The sequence below is a fragment of the Dasypus novemcinctus genome, chromosome 7 (assembly GCF_030445035.2).
Source record: "Dasypus novemcinctus isolate mDasNov1 chromosome 7, mDasNov1.1.hap2, whole genome shotgun sequence".
Lineage (NCBI taxonomy): Eukaryota > Metazoa > Chordata > Mammalia > Cingulata > Dasypodidae > Dasypus > Dasypus novemcinctus.
In genome coordinates, this window is record NC_080679.1 from 136,763,949 (window position 1) to 136,785,458 (window position 21,510).

Here is a 21,510-nt window from a genome sequence, read left to right on the forward strand (position 1 = left end):
TCCCTTACTAATCACAATGGTTCCCCAGCAGAACACCAGTAAGTCTACTCTAATCCATACGCTATTCCTCCATCCTGTGGACCTGGGATGGCTATGTCCAGTCCCTCTCTACATCAAGAGGGGCCTTAGATTCCACGTGGATGCTGGATGCAATTCTCCTGCTTGCAGCTGTAGGCTCTCTTGGCTCCCTGGTGTGGTGGTTTGACCCTCTTCACCTCCCTGTCAGCTGGTCAGGGTAAGTCCAAGAAACCAGATCACCTCCACTTTTAAACCAATGGTTTTCTGAACTAAGTACCAATTTGAGCTGGAGCTATACAAGAAACCACCCCAGCTGGGAGTTCACTTCTGCACAGGATGGTTCCTGGGAGCCTGGGTGGACTAATTCAGTGCAAGCTGGAGCTGGCAGGGCCTTTGTTCTCATCTCAACCATTGAGTGTTTCCTTGTAATTGTACTGTTTTTAACAAGCCCCCAAACGAGGAATTACTGAACCTAGACCTTGATTTATTTTATTTTATTATACCAAATACATATTAACTCCTTGCCCTACACTTATGAGCACATATATTCATACATATCTAAAATGACAAGATCCATATAGATGTAAATAGCTACTAAACTTTCACTTTGGGAGAGGAAATGACAACCCTGAAAGAGCACAGATTTTGGGATCAGTTGGAGTTGGGTTCACATCCCTGCTTCACCTCTTGTTGTCTGAGCAACACTTCTTGGGTTAGGTACTTTAACTTGTTCAGACTTAGTTTCTTCATTTTTAAGAAGTCACTAATAATACCTATCTGTTAAAGAAAGGTAATAAATGCAGAGCACAGGCACACAATTGGTCACACATTTAGTGCTGTATGGGTGCTGGAACCCTACTTGTAAGGTAACACTTGAATCCTCCATCCAGCAACAAGCATTCACTGTTGCTCCCCTTGCAAGTCAGGCAGTGTGAGGTGAGGGAGCATCTCCAATCAGTAAGACCCCTGCCCTCAAATTCACTGCAGTGTGGTAGGTAGGGAGAGGAGTAACTAGGCAATGATAGTGGAGCGTGAGGCATAACGGGTGGAATGCCAGCAGGATGAGGCTGGCCATCTGGACGGCTGTCCTAACAACTCCTGAAGTAAGATTCCTGGACAGACACAAAGTAAGACAGACATATGGAAAAGGCTGGGATAATGCATAGTTTGATAAATCTGAAGAATGGAAAATATAGGGGAGGGGAAGAGTGCTAAGAGAGAATGGGGCCAGATCTAAAGTTTCTTGTTTGTCATCAGAGAAATTGGACTAATCCTGCTAAAGTAATCAGGAAAGACCTGCTGGTTTCGATATGGAGACAGGGTTGGATTGGAGCAAGACTGGAGACAAGCAAATGAGTTAGAAGAAGGAAGCTTTGGAGTGGGAGGGAGGTACCTGAGACTGAGACTGAGATTCAAGGAGAGGTATCCAGGAGGCAGACAAGTGTAAAAGAGAGATTACATCTGGGCTGGATACAGACGTGGAGCCATCAACACACAGATTAAGCCATGTGAAGGAAATAACTCAGGGCTGGGATGCACAGTAAGAAAAGAGGGCTGAAGAAGGACACTAAGGAAAAAAGACATTTACAAGATGGAGAGGGGAGACAGAGCCCATGAAGGAAAAAGAATAAACAGGGAAGTGAGGCAGGAGGAAAAGAAGGGGATTTTATAATTAAAAAATCATATTCCAATCCTGCTTTCAGGGGAGCACACATACTTTTCCCTGTTCTTCCTGCTGAGTTCAACTAAAAGTGCTAGACATTATATATAGAACAACCATAAGAAGACTGAAAGCTGGAGAGAAGAAGGGAGATGGCCAAGGAATGACATATCCCAGCCTTGGAGCTGAAGAGGTCAACAACGCAGAAACACCAATGGGTGCAGACCAAAGAAGCCCTCCAAGCAGCCTGCTATCGCTAGCCAAAGCAAGACAAAACAAAACAGGAAAATGACAGTCTATTAAGACAGAAAACTTTTAGACAACAGCTTCTCTACTGTAGCCAAACACCATGGATAAAACTGTGATGGGGAGCCTAGACTTCCACCCTCGCCAGGCTGTCATGAGGCTGAGGTGTCCCAGCTCTCTACTGGGTGGAGGCACACATGGCTGAGCAGGAAGCCCGGAATCCATTCCCCACCCGGCAGTGAGCTGCCCCTCCCCTCTCCACTTGGGTGGTATCAGAGGAGGTCTAGTGGGCAGATAGGACTTCTACTATCATCAGCGGTAATTAGGACACCCTCCTCCTGGTATCAGTGGGGGCCACGTGGGGAGTAGTGATGAAGTATTCTCACCCCTCCCGGCAGGAAGTATCAGTGGAGGTCTGTTTGGGGACTGGAATGCCCATCTCCACCTAGCATTAAGGAGGAGCTCCCTCACCAACTTGGTGTCAGCAGAGGCGGAGTTGGGAACCTGAGCTTCTACCTCCATCTGGCAGCAATGAGGAGGCACCTGCCTGCTTCCCTGCCAGAGCTGTGTCTGAGGAAACTGGTTAAAAGAAACTGATGAATCGAGGAAATGACAGCTTTTATGGATACATTTCCATTATCAATATTAGAAAATCTGATGTTATTAAAATAACTAAAAATAGATGACATAATTTAAACTAAGAAATCCAGCAAATAGTCACCATAAATTTGATATGAAACATGAAAATTATTTTGGTAAAATGGAAAAGGGAACCCTTTGAAATAATCTAATAGGCCCCCAAGGAGCATGGGACAAAAATGTAATTTTTAAACTTGCCTATAAATAAACGACTTCCTGAAGAAAATTTACTGTCATTGATATTGATGAATTTCTGTATTAAATGATTTTTCTCCTGAAAAAAAAAAAAGAATGAATGAATAAATAAATAAAAATAAAGGGGAACAAAAGCAGTTTAAATAGGATCCAGAGTCTCCTAATATAAAATACCCCCCAATTATAAATCACTTGTCATATCAAAAAACCAGGAAGATCACGAATGGAATGAAAAAAAAATCAATAAATGCCAACACCAAGATGACAAAGATAATGGAAATATCTGAAAAATATTTTAAAAAAGTCATCACAAAAATACTTCAAAGAACCACTACATAAATACTTGAAATTAGAATCACAGCAAAGAAATAAAAGACATAAAGAAGAACCAAAATGAGAGTTTTAGAACTGAAAAATGTAATAAACAAACTGAAAAATAACAATAACAATGGATTGGAACAATAGCACAATGGAAGGGAAAGAGAAAAAGAATCAGTAAACTGAAAGACAAAGAAAAGAAATGATCCATTCTGAACAACAGAAAATAGACTGAAAAAAAAAAAATCAACAGAACCTCAGGAACCTGTGGGCCTATAAACAAAACTAACATTTATGTCATCAGAGTCCCAGAGGAAGGAAAAGAGGATTGGATCAAAAAAGTATTCAGAAATAAATGGTTGAAAACTTCCAAAATTTAGCAAAAAGGCATGAACCTACAGATTAAAGAACATGAGCAAACCTTAAACAGGACATATACAAAGAAACCTTTGTCAAGACACATTGTATATAAACGTATGAAAAGGAGAGACAAAGAGAAAATCTGGAAAGCAATGAGAGAGAAACAACACCTTACCTATAGAGGAAAAGCAGTTCAAATGACAGCAGATTTCTCACCAGAAACCATCAGGTCAGAAGAAAGTGGCACAACATTTTTCAATTGCTGCAAAAAAAGAAAACTGTCAACCCAGAATCCTATATCTAGTGAAACCATCATTCAGGAATGAAGGAGAAATCAAGAACTCCTCAGATGAAGGAAAACTAACAGAATTTGTTGCCAGCAGACCTACCCTAAAAATGGCAAAAAATTCTCTAAACAGAAAAGAAATGATAAAAGAAAACCTTGGGAAGCCACGGTGGAGCACGCAGCCAGACGCCCACTGGTGGCCGTGGAGGAAGCCTGGCTCTGGGCGCACCAAACTGGGTGCGGTTACTCCTGGCAGGGGACTTCGCAGCGGACTGTCTGGGCTCGGCAGCCTCGCAGTATGACAAGCAGGAAGACTATAGATCAGCTGGCTGTGACCAGTATAAATTACCAGGATGTCCTAGGGACTACACCCCCTGTGTGGAAGAGACATGGCCACTTACTCCAATGAGTGCACCCTGTGCATGAAAATCTGGGAAGAAAGTCATGATATTAAAATTATCAGAAATGAACCATCCTAATGGAACAGTTCACAGAACAGATGGATAAGCCACCTTAAAATGAGCATATTGGATGAACTCCAGCTTTCCGTTTTCCCTTTTCCTATGTTTCTTTGCATGAGATTTGTTAGCCATTTTCTGACAGGAGGTGTGGAAGAGAGCCATGTATATTAACTATGTCAAAATAAAAACTTGCTTCTTAGCTTTTGCCCCTTGGGGAAAAAAAGAGAAAGAACCTTGGAACAAAAATATGAGTAAATACAAAAGATCTTCCTCTCCTCTTGAATATTAAAAATTGTTTGATGAAGCAAAAATGATAACACTGATAAGGTTCTCATATGTATAAAGAAAATATCTAAGACAATTTTATTATAAATGGAGGTGGGTGGGTAAATGGACATAAAGGGTTTCTACATGTCATTTGAACTAGTAAAATGACAATACCAGTAGACTGTAATAAGTTATGCATATGTAATTTAATACCTAGAGTGACCATTAAAAAGTGATACAAAGAGATAGACTAAAAAACACTATAGTAACAGCAACAATCCCCCAAGTGCAATGGCAAAGACCAAAAAATAATGAAGGTCCAACAATGAGCCCTTGATACTAATGACTATGCTTGTGAGCCTGTTTGCCTGAAATAAGAACTAGGCCTAGAGATGCAGGGTCCCTAAGAGTTACCTCCTGAGAGCCTCCATGTTGCTCAAATGTGGCCAGTCTGAGAGCCAAACTCAGCATGTAAATGCATTGCCTTCCCCCCCAGCATGGGACATGACTCCCTGGGATGAGCCTCCCTGACACTGAGGGATTACTACCAAGTACCAGCTGATGATGTAACTAGAAAATGACCTTGAATAAAAGGGTCAACTCAGACCAGCAGAATATCTCAGTCTACATATAATACCAGGAGTTAAAAATGCTTTTTGACCTGAATAAAAGGGGGAAATGGGAAGGACAAATGAGTTTTTATGGCTATGAGTCTCCAAAAAAAGCTGGGAGATTATCAGAAGGGTAACCCTTATATACACCTCAGCAGAGTCCCAGAGATAGATAAAGTAGATACAACCTCAGGTATTGGTTCTTCTGAGGGCTACAGAGACCCACAGGTTCTATGGTCATGAGAGATGGAGTTCAGTGCCATGTCAGTTGGTCCTACTTTGGAGTTTGTGTTTCTGTGTGATGGAGCTGGACTCAGATGTGATCTTTGTTCACAAGCCTCTCCGGTTACTTTTACCAGATCTGTAGTTGGCGCTGGGGTTTAGTGTATACCCAGGGGACCTGAATCTCTGGACTGACCATGTGATAGCCAGGCCCTGAGCCTTAACAGACTTGTAACTCCTACACACTGGTTTATTGGATTTACCCCACTCAGCTAATATGGAGGTGAAGAAGGTCAACCACCACACCAGGGAGCCAAGAGTGCCTACAACTGAAGGCAGGAGAATTGCATCCAGCATCCATGTGGAATCTAAGCTCCCTCTTGATATAGATGTGGAGTGGACACAACCATTCCAAGGTCCACAGGATGGAGGAATAGAGTATGGATGAGAGTGGACTTACCGATATTCTATTCATGAACTATTGTGATTAGTAATCGAAGAAAATGTGGCCTTGGTGTGGAGAAAGTGGTCATGGTGGCTGCTGGGGGTAGGGAGTGGGAGGAAGAGATGTATGTGGGGGTGTTTTCGGGACTTGGAGTTGTCCTGGGTGGTGCTGTGGGGACAGTTACTGGACATTGTATGTCCTCCCATGGCCCACTGGGTGAACTGTGGGAGAGTGTGGGCTATGGTGTGGACCATTGACCATGAGGTGCAATGGTGCTCAGAGATGTATTCACCAAGTGCAATGTATGTCTCATGATGATGGAGGAGGTTGTTATGGGGGGAGAAGTGGGGCAAGGGGGGTGGGGGTATATGGGGACCTCATTTTGAATGTAACATTAAAAAAATAAATAAAGACCAAAAAAAAAAGGAAAAAATCCACTATAGCTATATAAGGAATGGAATTCTAAAAGAATACCCAGGTAACGCATAGAAAGGCAGGAAAAAGAAAACAGAAACCAGAAAGACAAGAGAGAGAAAGCTAATGGAAAACCAAAGATAAAATGGCAGATTTAGACTTAATGTGTCAATATTTGCTTTAAATCTAAATTACCTAAATACAGCAATTAAAAGACAAAGATTGGGGGGATGGGGGTATATGGGAACCTCTTATGTTTTTTAATGTAACATTTGTGTGATGTATATATCTTAAAAAATACAATTTACAAAAATGATGGGGGTGGAGGGTGGGGAGTGGGTTATATGGGAACCTCATGTTTTTTAACGTAATGTTCTTTATGATCTATTAACTTTAATTTTAAAAATTATAAAAAAATAACTATAATGAAGAGTTGGGAAAAAAAGACAAAGATTGTCAGAGTAATATTAAAAAACCATGATAGATTATAAACGAGGACAAAAACCAAACCTCACCACATTTAAAAGAGCTGAAATCGCAAAGAGTATATTATTTGACCACAATGGAATTGAACTAGAAATCAATAACAGAATGATAGGAAAATCTCCAAGCACTTGGAAACTAAGCAACACACTTCTAAAAAATTTATGGGTCAAAGAGGAAATCTTAAGGGAAATTTAAAAAAATACTTAACTGAATGAAAATGAAAATGAAAATGTAACATATCAAAATCTGTGGGACCTTTATAGCAATAAATGTAAATATTAGGAAACAGGAAAAGTCTTAAATCAATAATGTAATCTCCCACCTCAAGAACCTAGTTAAAGAAGAGCAAAAGAAATACAAAACATAGATAGATAGATAATAGATAATTATAGATAGAAAGAATGCTATGGCAAATGTGGCAAAATGTTAAAATTGGTGGATCTGGGTATCTGGGGGGCATTAGGGAATTCTCTATGGGTTTTGTATTATTTTTCTTGCAACTGTCCTGTAAGTGTGAAATTATTTCAAAATAAAAAGTAATAGGATTGGCAAATGTGGAGCAGGAAGAGAAAACCAAAACAAGCAGAAGGCAATAAGTTATAAAGATAAAAGCAGAAATAAATGAAGTTGAAAACAGTAAAACAATAGAGAAAAATCAATGAAACAAAGATCTGGTTCTTTAGAAAGATCTCTAGCAAGATTGACAAGGAAAAAATGAAAAACAAGACACAAATTAACAATATCAGGAATGAAGTGGGATATCACTACAGACCCTTCAGGCATCTAAAGCATAAGGACATACTACAAAGAAATCTACATGCATATATTTGACAATTTAGTTGAAAATGACTAATTCTTCAAAAATCACAACCTACCATACAACCCAGCAATTACAATTCTGGGCATTTATACCAGAGAAACGAAAATTTTGTTCACACAAAAACCTGTACACAAATGTCTATACTAATGTTATCTATAATAGCTAAAAACTGGAATTAACTCAGACGTTCTTCAATAGGTGAATGGTTAAACAAATTGGTATGTGTACACCATGGAATACAAACAATGAAACAACCCACTATTGATATATGCAACAAATTGAATAACTATCTAGAGAATTATAGTAAATGAAAAAATCTGAACCCAAAATGTTATATACTGTATGATTTCATTTATATAACATTCTTGAAATGACAAAATTAAAGAAATGAACAACAGATTAGTGGTGGTCAGTGGTTTAAGATGGAGGTGGGAGGAGGGGTGAAGGAAATGGGTGTATTAAAAAATCCTTGTGGTGACAGATATATTATTTTCACTGTATTATGTATTAGTGTATCAATGTCTATATCCTGGTTGTGATTTGCACTATAGTTTTGTAAGATTCCATTGGTGGAAATTGGGTAAATGGTACATGGGATCTTTTTGCATTTCTTTTTATAACTGCATGTAGACCTACAATTATCTCAAAATTTAAAAAAATTAATTACAAAAAATCATATTTCTGATTAATTCCTGGAAGATGGTAGATTAGAAAGACTCAGGATTCTCTCCTCTCATAGAAAAATAGATAGAGGACAGGAAGAAATGGTCTGGGAAAAAGAAGTTCTAGGGTGTAAGACACCAGGGGAAGGCGGGACACTGCCCAGAAGAGAGAGGTACAGGAAAGGAAACTGCACGTTAGGACCCTGAGCAGACTGCAGCTGCAGCTGTCGGCACCCTCCCCACCCCAAGAGCAGCAAGCTTTGAATTCTCTGGACTCTGGCCTGTGGCTACAGTCAAAGGGGGCCCCAGGGATCACCATTCCAGGAAATGGGGAGAGATAGGAACACAACCTGAGGCTGATTCAGCTTTTGACCCACAAACATGGTCTACTGTGTTCCATGAGCCCTTCCATTGTTGCCTTGGAAGCTGGCACAGGACTGAAGAGATCTGACCCTCTCAAATGCCTTCTCTACTGACCAGAACAGGTTGTTGAGGATGCCGAGGGGAGTGGAATTATTTCCTACCTAGGAAAAGAGAGGAGGCTGCAAGCAAAGGTTGGAGAATGTCTCTGAGAAAGTTTGATTTGTGAGGCTCTTAGTCTCCAGGCTGGAACCTCTGTCACATCAGTCAGTCTGTGTTGCAGCAAACACACTGTGACCATGCTTTGAGCTGAGAGGCCTGCTGAAGAGCTCCGTCTGCTGGCAGACCAAGCCAAGTGCCCATGAGGAAACTAAGAGTAAATATGTGAGAGGATTTTTCCTGCCTTTACAGCCTCCCTCCCCAAGGCCCTTGTAAACAGGTCTGCAACCCATTACTGGGTCCAGGGCCCAGACTGGAGCAACTAACAGGGACTATCCTAAAGACCTGGAAAAGGCTGAACCAAGAATCAAAAAAACGGCAATAATATAGTCTCTTGCAACTAAATCCCTATAAAAGAGAGATAAATCAAACATCAGAGTAAATTCTTCATCATAATCAGATGCCTAGACATTAGCAAAAAATTACAAGCCATGCTGAGAAAATGGAAGAAACGGCCCAAGCAAAGGAATATATCAAAGACCCAGATGAGACATAGGATTTGACACAACTAACCAATGAGGTTCATACAAATTTCCAAAATCAAATTAATGAGTTGAAAGATAATATGACTAAAGAGATAAAGGACATCAAGAAGATACTGAGTGAGAACAAAGAAGAATTTGAAATCCTGAAAAGAAAAGTAACTGAGTTCATGGGAATGAAAGACAAGATAGGTGAGATAAAAAACACATTAGAGGCATACAATAGCAGACTAGAAATGATAGAATAAAGAATAACTGATACAGAAGACAGAACAGATGAAAATGGAGAGAGAAAAGAACAACAGAATGGAAAAAATTGAGCAGGAACTCAGAGTTGAATGATAACATGAAGCATAACGACATATGTGCCATGGGAGTTCAAGAGGGAGAAGAGAAGGAAAAAGGGGCAGAGAGGAAATAATGGAAGAAAATTTCCCAACACTCATGAAAGAAATGAACTTACATATCCAAGAAGCACAGCGTACCCCAATCAGAATAAATCCACATAGACCTACTTCAAGACACAAATTACTCAAAATGTAAAATGTCAAAGATAAGGAGAAAATTCTCAGAGCAGCAAGGAAGAAACAAACCATCACATACATGGGACACCTCATCAGAAACCATGGAGGCAAGAAGACTGTGGTATGATACAATTAAGATACTGAAAGAGAAAAATTGTCAGCTGAGAATTCTTTATCTGGCAAAATTGTCCTTCAAATATGAAGGCAAGTTTAAAATATTCACAGGGAAACAGAAGTTAAGAGAATTCATGAAAAAGAAACTGCCTTTGCAGGAAATATTATAGGGAGCCTTATAAGCCTGAGAGAAAAAGAGAGGAGAAAGAGACTTGAAGGAGTGTGTGGAAGACAAGAATAGAAAAAAGGATAACCAAAAGAGTATAAAGACAAACGAAAATAAGATACGACAAATGAAAACCAAAGAATAAAATGGTGGAAAGAAATAATGTATTTACAGTAATAGCACTGAATGTGAATAGATTAAACTCCCCAATAAAAAGATATGAAATGACAGAATGGATGAAAACATGAGCTATCCATGTGCTGTTTAAAAAAGACTCATCTTAGAACCAGGAATACAAACTGACTTAAAGTGAAAGGTTGGAAAAAAATACTGCATGCAAACAGCAACCAAAAAAAAAAAAAAAAAAAACCAGGGGTGATGATAATATTGGACAAAACAGACTTCAAATGCAAAAGAGTTATAAGAGATACAGAAGGCCAATATTTATTAATAAAGGGAACAATCTACCAGGAAGAAATAACAGTCTTAAATATCTATGCACCTAACCAGGGTACCCCAAAATATATGAGGCAAACTCTGGCAAAACTGAAGGGATAAATAGACATCTCTACAATAATAGTTCGAGACTTCAACATACCATTCACATCATTAGATAGAACAAGTAGACAGAAGATCACCAAGGAAACAGAGAACTTGAACAATATGATAAATGAGCTAGACCTAACAGATATACAGAAAGTGGCATTCCAAATCAGTGGCTTATACATTCTTCTCAAGTGCTCATGGAATATTTCTCCAAGGTAGACCATATGTTAGGTGACAAGGCACATTTCAATAAATATAAAAAGATAGAAATCATGCAAAGTACCTTCTCAGAACATAATGAATGAAACTGGAAATCAATAATAGATGGGAAAGGGGGAAATTTGCAAATACATATGTGGAAGCTGAACAACATACTCCTAAACCATGAGTAGTCAAAGAAGAAATTATAAGTGAAATTAGTAAATACATTGAGATGAATGAAAATGAGAACACAACATATCAAAACTTAAGGGATTCAACAAAGGCAGTGCTGAGAGGGAAATTTATAGCCCTAACGCCCTTATTAAAAAGGAAGATAGAGCTAAAATCAAAGATCTAACTGAAAAACTAAAAAAAGAACAGTAAACCATTGTCAAAACAAGAAGATGGAAAGGAATAATAAAGATTAGAGCAGAAATAAGTGAAATTGAGAACAAAAAAATAGAGAAAATCAACAAAACCAAAAGCTGGTTCTTTGAGAAGATCAATAAAATTGACAAACCTTTAGCTAGACTAACAAAGAAAAAACGGAATATGAAAATAAATAAAATCAGAAATGAAAGAGGGGAAGTTACAACTGACCCCACAGAAATAAAAAGAATCATAAGAGAATATTATGAGAAACTGTATGCCAAAAACTAGACAACCAAGATGAAATGGACAAATTCCTAAAAATGCACAAACATGCTACACTGATGTTAGAAGAAATACAAGAACTTAACAAACCAATCACATTTAAAGGGATTGAACTGGTCATCAAAAATCTCCCAACAAAGAAAAGTCCAGGACTAGATGGCTTCTCATGTGAATTCTACCAAGCATTTCAAGAAGAATTAACACAAAACCTGTTTAAATGCTTCAAAAAAATTGAACAGGAGGGAAAATTACCCAGTGCATTTTATGAAGCCAACATCACCCTAACCAAAGCCAGATAAAGACACTATAAGAAAAGAAAATTACAGACCAATCTTTCTAATGAATATAGATGCAAAAATTCTAACAAAATACTTGCAAATAGAATCCAACAGTGTATCAAAAGAATTATATACCATGACCAAGTGAGATTTATTCCTGGTATGCAAGGGTGGCTCACCATAAGAAAATCAATTAGTATAATATACCACATTAACAAAATGAAGGGAAAAAACCACATGATCATCTCGATTGAAAAAAAAAAAAGGGTATTCAACAAAATCCAGCATACTTTCTTGATAAAATCACTTTGAAATATAGGAACAGAAGGAAAATTCCTCAATATAATAAAAGGCATATATGAAAAACCCATAGCCAACAATGTACTCAATGGGGAAAGTTTGAAAACTATCCCTCTAAGATCACGAACAAGACAAGGATGCCCACTCTTACCACGGTTATTTAACTTTGTGCTAGAAGTTGTAGCTAGAGCAGTTAGACAAGAAATAAATAAATAAATAAAAGGCATCCAAATACGAAAAGAGGAAGTAAAGCTCTCACTATTCACAGATGACATGATCTTATATTTAGAAACTTCTGAATTATCTACTACAGAGCTACCTGAACTAATAAATGAGTTCAGCAAAGTGTCAGGGTACAAGCTAAGCAGAAAAAAATCAATAATGTTTCTGTATACTAGTAATGAACAATCTGAGGAGGAAATCAGGGAAAAAATTCCATTTGCAATAGCAACAAAAAGATGCAAATTCCTAGGAATCAATTTAACCAAGGAAGAACAAGACCTATATTCAGAAAACTACCAAACAATGCTAAAAGAAATCTATGAAGATCTAAACAAATGGAAAGATATTCTGTGCTCATGGATTGGAAGACTAAATATTATGATGATGTCAATCCTACCCAAACTGATGTTTAGATTCAATAAAATACCAATCAAAATTCCAACAGCCTACTTTATAGAAAGATAAAAGGCAATTACCAAATTTATTTGGAAGGGAAAATGCACCTGAATACCCAAAAACATTGTAAAAAAAGAAGAGTGGAATGGAAGAAAGTTCACTGCATGACCTCGAAACATTACAAATCTACAGTGGTCAAAACAGCATGGTATGTGGGATCTAAACCCTGTCTTGGTTTAGAAGGTGGAGTGGACATCGCCATGCCAGGGTCCTCAGGATGGAGGAATAAAATATGGATTAGGGTGGACTTACTGGTATTCTACTATAGAATTATTGTGACTCTAGCAATGGAAGAAATTATATCATTGATGTGGAGACAGTGGCTGTGGGAGTTGCTGAAGGCAGGGAGAGGGAAAAAGAGGTATAATATGGGGCATTTTCGAGACTTGGAGTTGTCCTCAATGATATTGTAGGGATAGATGTTGGACATTATATATCCTGTCATAATCCATTGAATGAACTGGGAGAGAGTGTAAAATACAACATACGCTATAATCCGTGCTGTGTAGCAGTGCTCCAAAATGTACTCATCAAACGCAAATGCAATTAATGTACCACACTCATTAAAGAAGTTGTCAATGTGGGAGGAGTGGGGGATGTGGGGAGTGGGGTATATGGGAACCTCTTATATTTTTTAATGTAACATTTTGTGTGATTTATGTGTCTTTAAAAAAAAAGATAATACAAAAACCCCAGCATGGTATTGGCATAAAGATAAACACAGTGATCAGTGGAATAGAACTGAGAGTACAGAAATAATCCCTCACCTCTATGGCCAAACCTACCAAGTCCACATTAACGGGACGAAATGGTCTCTTCAACAAATGGTGCTGGGAGAACTGGAAAACCATATCCAAAAGAAAGAAAGAGGACCCCTGTCTCATTCCCTACGCAAGAATCAACTCCAAATGGAGTGAAGACTAAAATATAAAAGCCAGGGCCATAAAACTACTAGAAGAAAATGTAGGGAAGTGGTTTCTTGAAACTTACACCCAAGAACAAGCAACAAAGGAAAAAAATAAATAAAATTCCTCAAAATTAAACACTTTTGCATCTCGAAGGGCTTTGTCAAAAGGGTGAAAAGGCAGCCACCTCAATGGGAGAATATATTTGAAAATCATGTATCCAGTAAGGACTTAATATCCATGCTATAAAAGGAAATGCTACAACTCAACAATAAAAAGACAAATGCCTGTTTCAAAAATGGCTAAAAGACTTGAATAGACATTTGTCTCATAAGAAATACAAATGGTGAAAAAACACATGAAAAAATGTTCAACATCATTACTGATTAGGGAAATGTAAATCAAAGATATAATGAGATATCATTTCACACCTATCAGAATAGCCATTATGAAAAAGACAGAGAACTACAAGTGTTGGAGAGAATGTGAAGAGATAGGAACACTAATTCACTGTTGGTGGGAATAAAAAATGGGACAGCCACTGTGGAGGACTGTTTTGCAGTCCCTAAAGAAGTTGAATATAGATTTTCCACATGACCCTGCAATACCACAACTGGGTATATACCCAGAAGAACCGAAAGCAGTGACACAAACAGACATCTGCAAATTGATGTCATAGTGGCATTATTCATGATTGTCAAAAGTTGGAAACAACGCAGGTGTCCATCAACCAATGAATGGATAAACAAACTGTGGTTTACACTCATGATGAAATATTATGCAGCTGTAAGAAGAAATAAAGTCATAAAACATATGACAATATGCGTGAACCTGGAGGACATTATGTTAAGTGAAGCAAGCCAGACACAAAAGGACAAACACTGTATGATTGTGCTATTATGAACTAACTATATTGTGTTATCTTATGGAGTTAATAACTTGAATATGGGTCACCAGAAAATAGAATGAGTTTAGAGAATGGAAAGCTGAGGGTTAACTAGTGCAGAATTGGTAAAAAGAATGAGTGTTTATCTTTGGAAACAAATAGAAAAGGTAAAAGCACATCACAGTGTTGTTAATTAGCAGAGCTAATAGATGGCTATGATAGAGGTTGAAAGGGTAAGTCTAAGGTCATGTAAATTACTAAAAGGAAAGCTAAAAAATGTAACATGGGACTGTATAGCATAGTAAAATCTCATGTGAAATTTGAATATGGGTGATATTACGTATTTAAGTTTCTTTGAAACTGAACAAATATTTGTTAATGCTACAAGGTGTTAACATCCGACCAAAAAAATATTATGCTAAGTGAAAGAAACCAGACATAAAGTATGACATAGTGTATGATTCCATTTATTTAATACGTAAATGTAAATCAATTTATAAAGATGAAATTAGATTAGCAGTTATGTAGGGCTTTGGAGAAATTGAGAGGAGACTGCTAATGGGTGTGGAGTTTCTCTTTTTGGAGTGATGAAATTGTTCTAGAATTTTTTGAGGTGATGAAGGCACAATGTTGGATTATACCAAAAACCATTGATTATACACTTTCAATACATTGTATGTGAATATGTCTCAGAAAAACTGCTCTAAATGAATAAATAAATATGCAAGAATAGCCAGAAATAGCAGCCATGTACAACATGGGAAGCATAAAGAGATGCAGAGGTGAAGAATTTTTTGTCAGTTTGTCTGCTTATCATCATTATTACTACTGAAATAATGAAAAATGATCTAACAATGATTGAAGTGATGATGCACAACTACGTGATTATGCCAAATACCATTGATTGTACACTTTAGGGGGATTGTATGCTTTCCTAATATGTCTCAACAAACTTGATTTGTTTTTTTAAAAAAACCCTATATCCACCCACTGGGTTATCTGAATCCTCAGGGTACACTAAAGGAAGCTTTGAGCAAATGCTGTAACTCCATCTGCCATAAAGAAATAAAAAGAGGAATTAAGTGATCTTCCTGAGGCCACATAGCGAGAGGCAATCTGTGCTAAAGAAAGCAGTAAGGCTTGAGTGTAGGGTCTGGCCGTGTCAGAAACGAAGAGAAAAGACTCACCTGCTTCAGCTAGCAGGCTCCTCCCCCAGCCCACCTGCATCCAGGAAGTCCTCTGGCCTGCTCCCACCGCTTGAGCAGAACAGACGCCCACACACGTACCCGAGGCTTGTACTGCCGCCCCGCGGGCTGTCTCCCTAAATGAGCTGAGCAGGGAGGGTGGCAGAGCTCAGGCTGCCCCTGGAACCAGCCTCTCCTCTCACAGATAGAGAGATCCTGGAGGCTGGTGACTGCTGGTGCCGAGGAGCTATTCCCTAACCTGTAAAAGGAGAAAGCCCGGATAGAATCCTGCTGCCGGCCAGCGATGCCAGGAGGGCTAAAACAGAGCAGACCTGAAGTCTAATATCCTTCCAACAACCGGGACAGCCAGTTTCTAAGTAGCCTCCTCTGGGCTCTCCTCTCTGCGGCAGCGCCAGGTGCAGCCAGCTACCGGCAGGGGCAGCGCGGCCCGAGAGTGCCGTGGGCTCGGGGCCAAGGGCAGCCTGGCTCAAACCCAGGTGACCTGGGGAAAGCCAAGGCAGTGTGACCTGGCCAGACGCCACCCCCGCAGGAGTGCCCCCCCCCGCCCCAATATTTCCCTGTCCCACCACGTGGGAGTCTGAAAGGCCGTTGGTGTAATAAAATAAGGGCCATAACTGGAGTTAGAGAGAAGTCCTAGTTAGCTCTGACATTAGCAGCTAAGTAAAAAGTGACGAGCGGCAATCTCCAAGTCTGATCCTCTTCCTTCCTAAACGAGGAGTAAGAGCAATAACGAGGCGTGTAGAGATCAAGGGCCTATCGGCCCGAAGTGTCAGGATTTGAACTGAGCTAGTGTGCTCACTGCTCTGTGGTTTCAGCAAGGGGACGGCTCCGGATCAGCTGTCTAAATGCGCCTTGAGCCTTTGACACCTTGGAAAGTGTGCTGAGTGGGCTACCACTACGACTGCTCACACGTGCGTGAGTGCGTGTGACGCAGGGGCACGTGTGTGCTGGGCAAGCGGCAGGCCCCCGGGGGGCCGAGCGGGGGCTCAGAGGGCTGCCTGGTGGCCTGGCAAAGGCCCCCCACCCGCCACCCGACCTCACAGACCAGAACCTCCCAGGCCTTACCGCCTCTTTTTTTCCCAATTATGGTAACACACACACAACAAAATATCTGTCATTTTAACTGTTTTTAAGGGACATTAATTCCTTTTACAATGTAGTGCTACAGTCACCACCTTCTATCACTGAATTTTTTTCATCACCCAAAACAGAAATCCTGTACCCTTAGGATTAATTCCCATCCCCTCGCCCGAGACCCTGGTACCCTGGAGCCCTCGGCGCCTTTGCATTCCCTCCGCTCGCCACCCTAATTCCACAACAACAGGGCAGTTCTTCCCTCTGCCTCGGCGCTGGCAGGAAACAGTCCCTCTCTGAGTGACTCCTTTAGAAACCCCTTTAAGAGGCCTGCTGAAGTCAGACAAAAGAACTTGCCTGCGGTAAGATTTACAATTGTCCGAGGTGGCCGTGGGGGAAGGGACGCACAATCGCTCTGATTCAGCTCAAAGGACCCGCCTCTGCGCAAAGCCTGGGATAGGAGCAAGCCCAGCCTTGGGGTGAGGTCTGCTGGCAGGAGCCCGGAGTGGGAGGGAGGGGTGGCTGTGGATGCAGAGTTTCCACGGCAATCAGCAGCAAGGCTTCATTTGCTGTCAATCACATACTCCTTTTGGTAAAAAAAACTATGATTTTCTTCAGGGGGCAGTTTCAGAAGGGCTAGCATGAGCGGAGAGCCCTGCAGCTGTGGGGTGGGCTCCAGTCTCGGGAAGCAGGGCCAGTGTCCCTCCACACGCACCTCTCCTGCTTCTCCTGGCAGCCTTGGCTGTGTGTTTTGATAAGCAGCAGAGGAAGAGCTCCTCTCCCATACCAGTAAGGTGAACAGCTTGAATAGGCTTCAAAGCATTTTTTAAGAGGGCTAAGCCTATGCCAGGATTGCCTGGCAGAGGAGGAAGAGGTAGGGACTTCGTCTACTCTAAAGGGCACAACAGCCCTGGAGGCACTGCTGCTCCATTTTGCAGAAATGGGCTCGGTGCTCCGTGCTCGGCAAGGCTGAGCTGCTTACCTAAGGCTACACGGCTGATAGGTGAGCAGCCAGCCTTTCTCGTGAGTCTTGGAGGAAAGAACTGGAGTCCAGTCTAGGGAGAGAAGGTCTCTCCACTTACCCTGCTCTTCTGGAAATGAGCAAAGCTGTTTGACGTTTAATTATGGAGGGGTCAGAAGTTCTTTCCAGAACCCGAGGGAGTGGCCCAGCATTTGCAGCTCTGCCCCTGCACCCCTCCGGGTTGCTGGCATTAAACATCTGCAGTAAAGTCCACAGAATGTCGGAGATGTAACAGATGAAAGAGACTGGCAGTCAGATAATTTTGGACAATGCCACAAAATTAAACAGACTTTTTTTGCCCACAGACTTCTCAAAGCATTTGGTCTATTAATGGGCATTTTAAAGCTCCAAGAATAGGAAACGGAGTTTTAGCAAAAATGAGGCTGATAACACCTCACTCCAGGAGAGTGGAGGATTCGGTGACGTGATGGAACCCAGGACCTCGTATGTGGGGAGCTGGCACTTATCCGCTGAGCCACATAGGCTTCCCTGAGTTGGTTTTGTTGTTTGTTTTTGTTTTTTTCAGGAAGCACTGGGAACCGAACCCATGACCTTCCGTGTGGTAGGTGGGCACTCAACCGCTTGAGACACATCCACTCCACTCACAGGGCCCTGAGAGGGTTACATGGGGATGAATGCAGGACAAATGAGAGACGGAGGGGCAGGGCCTGAGGGACAGGGCTGCTTCCCTCCACTCGTCAGCAGCATCCTGCGGGCGGGAGATCTGGGCACACCCCGCTGCCCCCGCCCGCCTCGGCTGTCCCTGCTTCTCCCCTGATGTGCCCCTCCCTCCTTCTGAAAAGCACCCCCATTCTTGACAAAACATCCGGCAAAGCCCACCTGCTTTCTGGGCCAAGTCAAGCCCCAGATCTTCCAGCAGGCCTGGTCCTCGCCCCTCAGCCACCGTACACCTGCTCGTGCCTCCTGCCCGCCCTCCTCGGCTGGGGTTCTCGGCAGGGCCGCCTCTGGACCCAGGGCTGGTTTTGGCGTTGAGGGCGGATGCTGGCTGCATGGGGCGGTTTCAGGCAGGGGTGCTGCTGAGCAGCCTGCAACACATGCCTCTTCCCCCAAAGAACTGACTGTCCCAGTGCCCCAGTCAAGAGCCCTGGGCCTCCCCGAGGACCCAACTCTGCTTCCCTCCACACCCAGCTTAGTGCGGACGGGCTCCCGGGCTGCACGGGCAGACGTGTGGTGAGAGCCTGGCCCCTGACCACAGGGGCCCGCGACTCACCTCCCCATTCTGGGCCTCGTTTCTCTCACCTCGGAAATAAGAAAGAGGGCTGGGTTTACCAGACAGGCTGAACCAGGCTTAGGAAGGACACAGTCTGCACGACCTCCAGTTCCAGGGGTGGTCCAGGCCATCTCTGAAAACAGACCCCAACTGGTCCAGGGCTGGGGCAGTGCCTTGAGGGGAAAGCAGCAGGGCAGGCGGCAGAGCCCTCCCTGGAACAGGCGCCAGCCGGCAAGGAGCCCTGCACTGAAACCTGGCGCCTCTTTGTGACTGTGCCGGGAAAGGCAGATAATAGGGCTTTTCAGCTGCTGCCAGGCAAGCCGAGAGCTCATGGTCCCCCTGCCACATTCCAAACGACCACCACTGGCCGGGCGAGGGGAGCCCTCGGCCTCTCTCAGGAGCTCGGTTCCCAGCTGGAGCCTCCCGGCCCGAGGTGGACAAATGAGAAGCAAAGCCATTCTCCACCCTGTCGCTGCAGGCTTCGACTTCCTTAAAAGAGGAAGGGCTCCTCCGGGAAGGGCCTGCACTCTCAGCTCTGCACGCTCGGGCACAGGACCTGCACACCGGCGGCTCTCCTCGCTGGCTTCCGTCCACACCCTGACTTTTCTCTAACTCTGAAGGCCATTGTTCCCAGGCAGCTTCTGTGCTCTTTTGAATTCTAGGCACGCCTGAGCCATCTCAGTCTATGCTAGCTCCCCGTTTCCCCTGTGTGCTCAGCACCGTGGAATAGCTGTGGCCAGCCCTGCCCCTCTGCCCTCGGGGATCCAGCCGCTGAGCAGGGCTGTCCATAGTAACTCAAACCAGCAATCTTGCTCTTGTCACCCAACCCACCCTCTACCCAACTGGCACAGTGGGAAAGCTGAGTCCTTCCTCCTATCTCACGCACGCCCCATCCTAGCCAGCTCCACGGACTGCAGGTGATTCCTGCTGAGGGTCTTCCATAAGCCCCCTCCTCCATCCTCCCTGCAGGATCCAGCGGTCCTTCTCATTACTGTCCTCCGTAATTCCCACATCTTCCAAATTATTCTGCAGGCCTCCAGTCTTTCTTCCCTGACTCTGTTGCCAGAGAGATCTTCTGGAACCACGGACTAGACATTTTTATCACATCACCCCCTCCAACCAAAATCTGTGCTAGACTCTCTGTGGGAGGCTGGTAATGGTCCCCAAGATGTCCATGTCCTCATCCCCAGAACCCAAGGATGTGACCTTCCATGGCCAAGGGCTTTGCAGAGGGGCTGAAGTTAAGATGTTGCATTACCTGTGAGCTCAGCGTAACCACAGGGACTTCTAAGAGGGCCATGGGAGAGTTCGAGTTAGAGGGGACGGCGATGTGGTGGTGGAAGCAGAAAAATGGAGTCCTGCACCTTGCAGTTGGAGGGGGCCATGAGCCAAGGAATTAAAGAGGTCCCTAGAAACTAGACAAGGTAAGGAAACAGATCTCTCCCTCCCCACCAAGAGCTGCCGGAAGGAACCAGCCCTGTCAAGGCCTTCATTTTAGCCTAGTAAATCTGATTTGGGGCTTCTGACCTCTAGAGTTGCATGGTTTTAAGCCCCTAGTTTATAGTAATGGATTACAGCAGAAACACCCTAGGATGATATGAAGTCCAGCTATCTGGTCTACCTTCAGACTGTCATGACTTTTCCTTCACTGTTCTGCCACAGATAATGCTCTAACCATATGAAATCTCTTGCTGTTGTTCCTTAAAGATACCATAGTCTTTCACATCTTTCTGCGTTACAGCAGGTCCCTCTACCTAGAATACCTATTCCTCCATCTAGCTGAGTGCTGTCAAGGTTTTGTTTCCACTGCAAACTTGCCTGCTTCCCTGCATCTGCCACCAGGGCTAATCCTCCAAGTCTGGGTTCGGTGATACTCTGCTATGTTCCATGTTACTCTGGCTTATCTTTTCCATAGTTTGTAAGAAATTCTGCATTAAGAGGAAGACATCAGGTGGTCTGTCTGTGTTGGCCAGGGCTGCTATGGCAAACACCACACACTGGTTGGTGTAAATGATGGGACTTGATTGTCTCACAGTTTTGGAGGCTGGAAGTCCACAATCCAGGTGTTGGCAGGCTATGGTTTCTCTTGGAGTCTCCAGCGTCCTGATGCTGGCGTGACACAATCCTTGGGGTTCCTTGGCTTGCGTTACTGCCTGTGTCAATCTGGTGATCTCTCTCTGGCCACTCTTAATTCTGGCTTCTACTTTTGCTTTTTGCTCTGTGTCTAGATTTCCTGTCCTAAATAGACTTCAGCCCTATGGATTACGGTTCACCCTGATACAATTTGGCCTCATCTCAACAGGATTTTTGAAAATCTTACCCATATAGGTCTTCACCTTAACTAAGAATAACATCCTTAAAGGTCTATTTACAAATGGGTTCACATACACAGGAACGTGGACTGAGACTTGAACATGTCTTTTGTGGGACACATGAGTCAATCCATATTCCACCCTGCCTCTTCCACTGAACACAGCTATAAAACCTGAACAGAATGTTTAAGAGCATCTTTCAAGTAAATTACAGCAATTGGATTGCAAGAAGATCAGAATTTGA

General features: G+C 42.5%; 1 long non-coding RNA gene across 1 annotated transcript; it reads right to left on the reverse strand.

Moving 5' to 3' along the window:
• Positions 1–2,603: 2,603 nt before the first annotated feature.
• LOC101437292 (uncharacterized) lies at positions 2,604–4,017 on the reverse strand. The gene is made up of 3 exons (XR_189030.3): positions 3,878–4,017; positions 3,612–3,698; positions 2,604–2,837 (listed from the first exon to the last, which is right to left on the reverse strand). It is a non-coding gene; the product is annotated as an uncharacterized lncRNA (long non-coding RNA).
• Between the last annotated feature and the right edge of the window lie 17,493 nt (positions 4,018–21,510).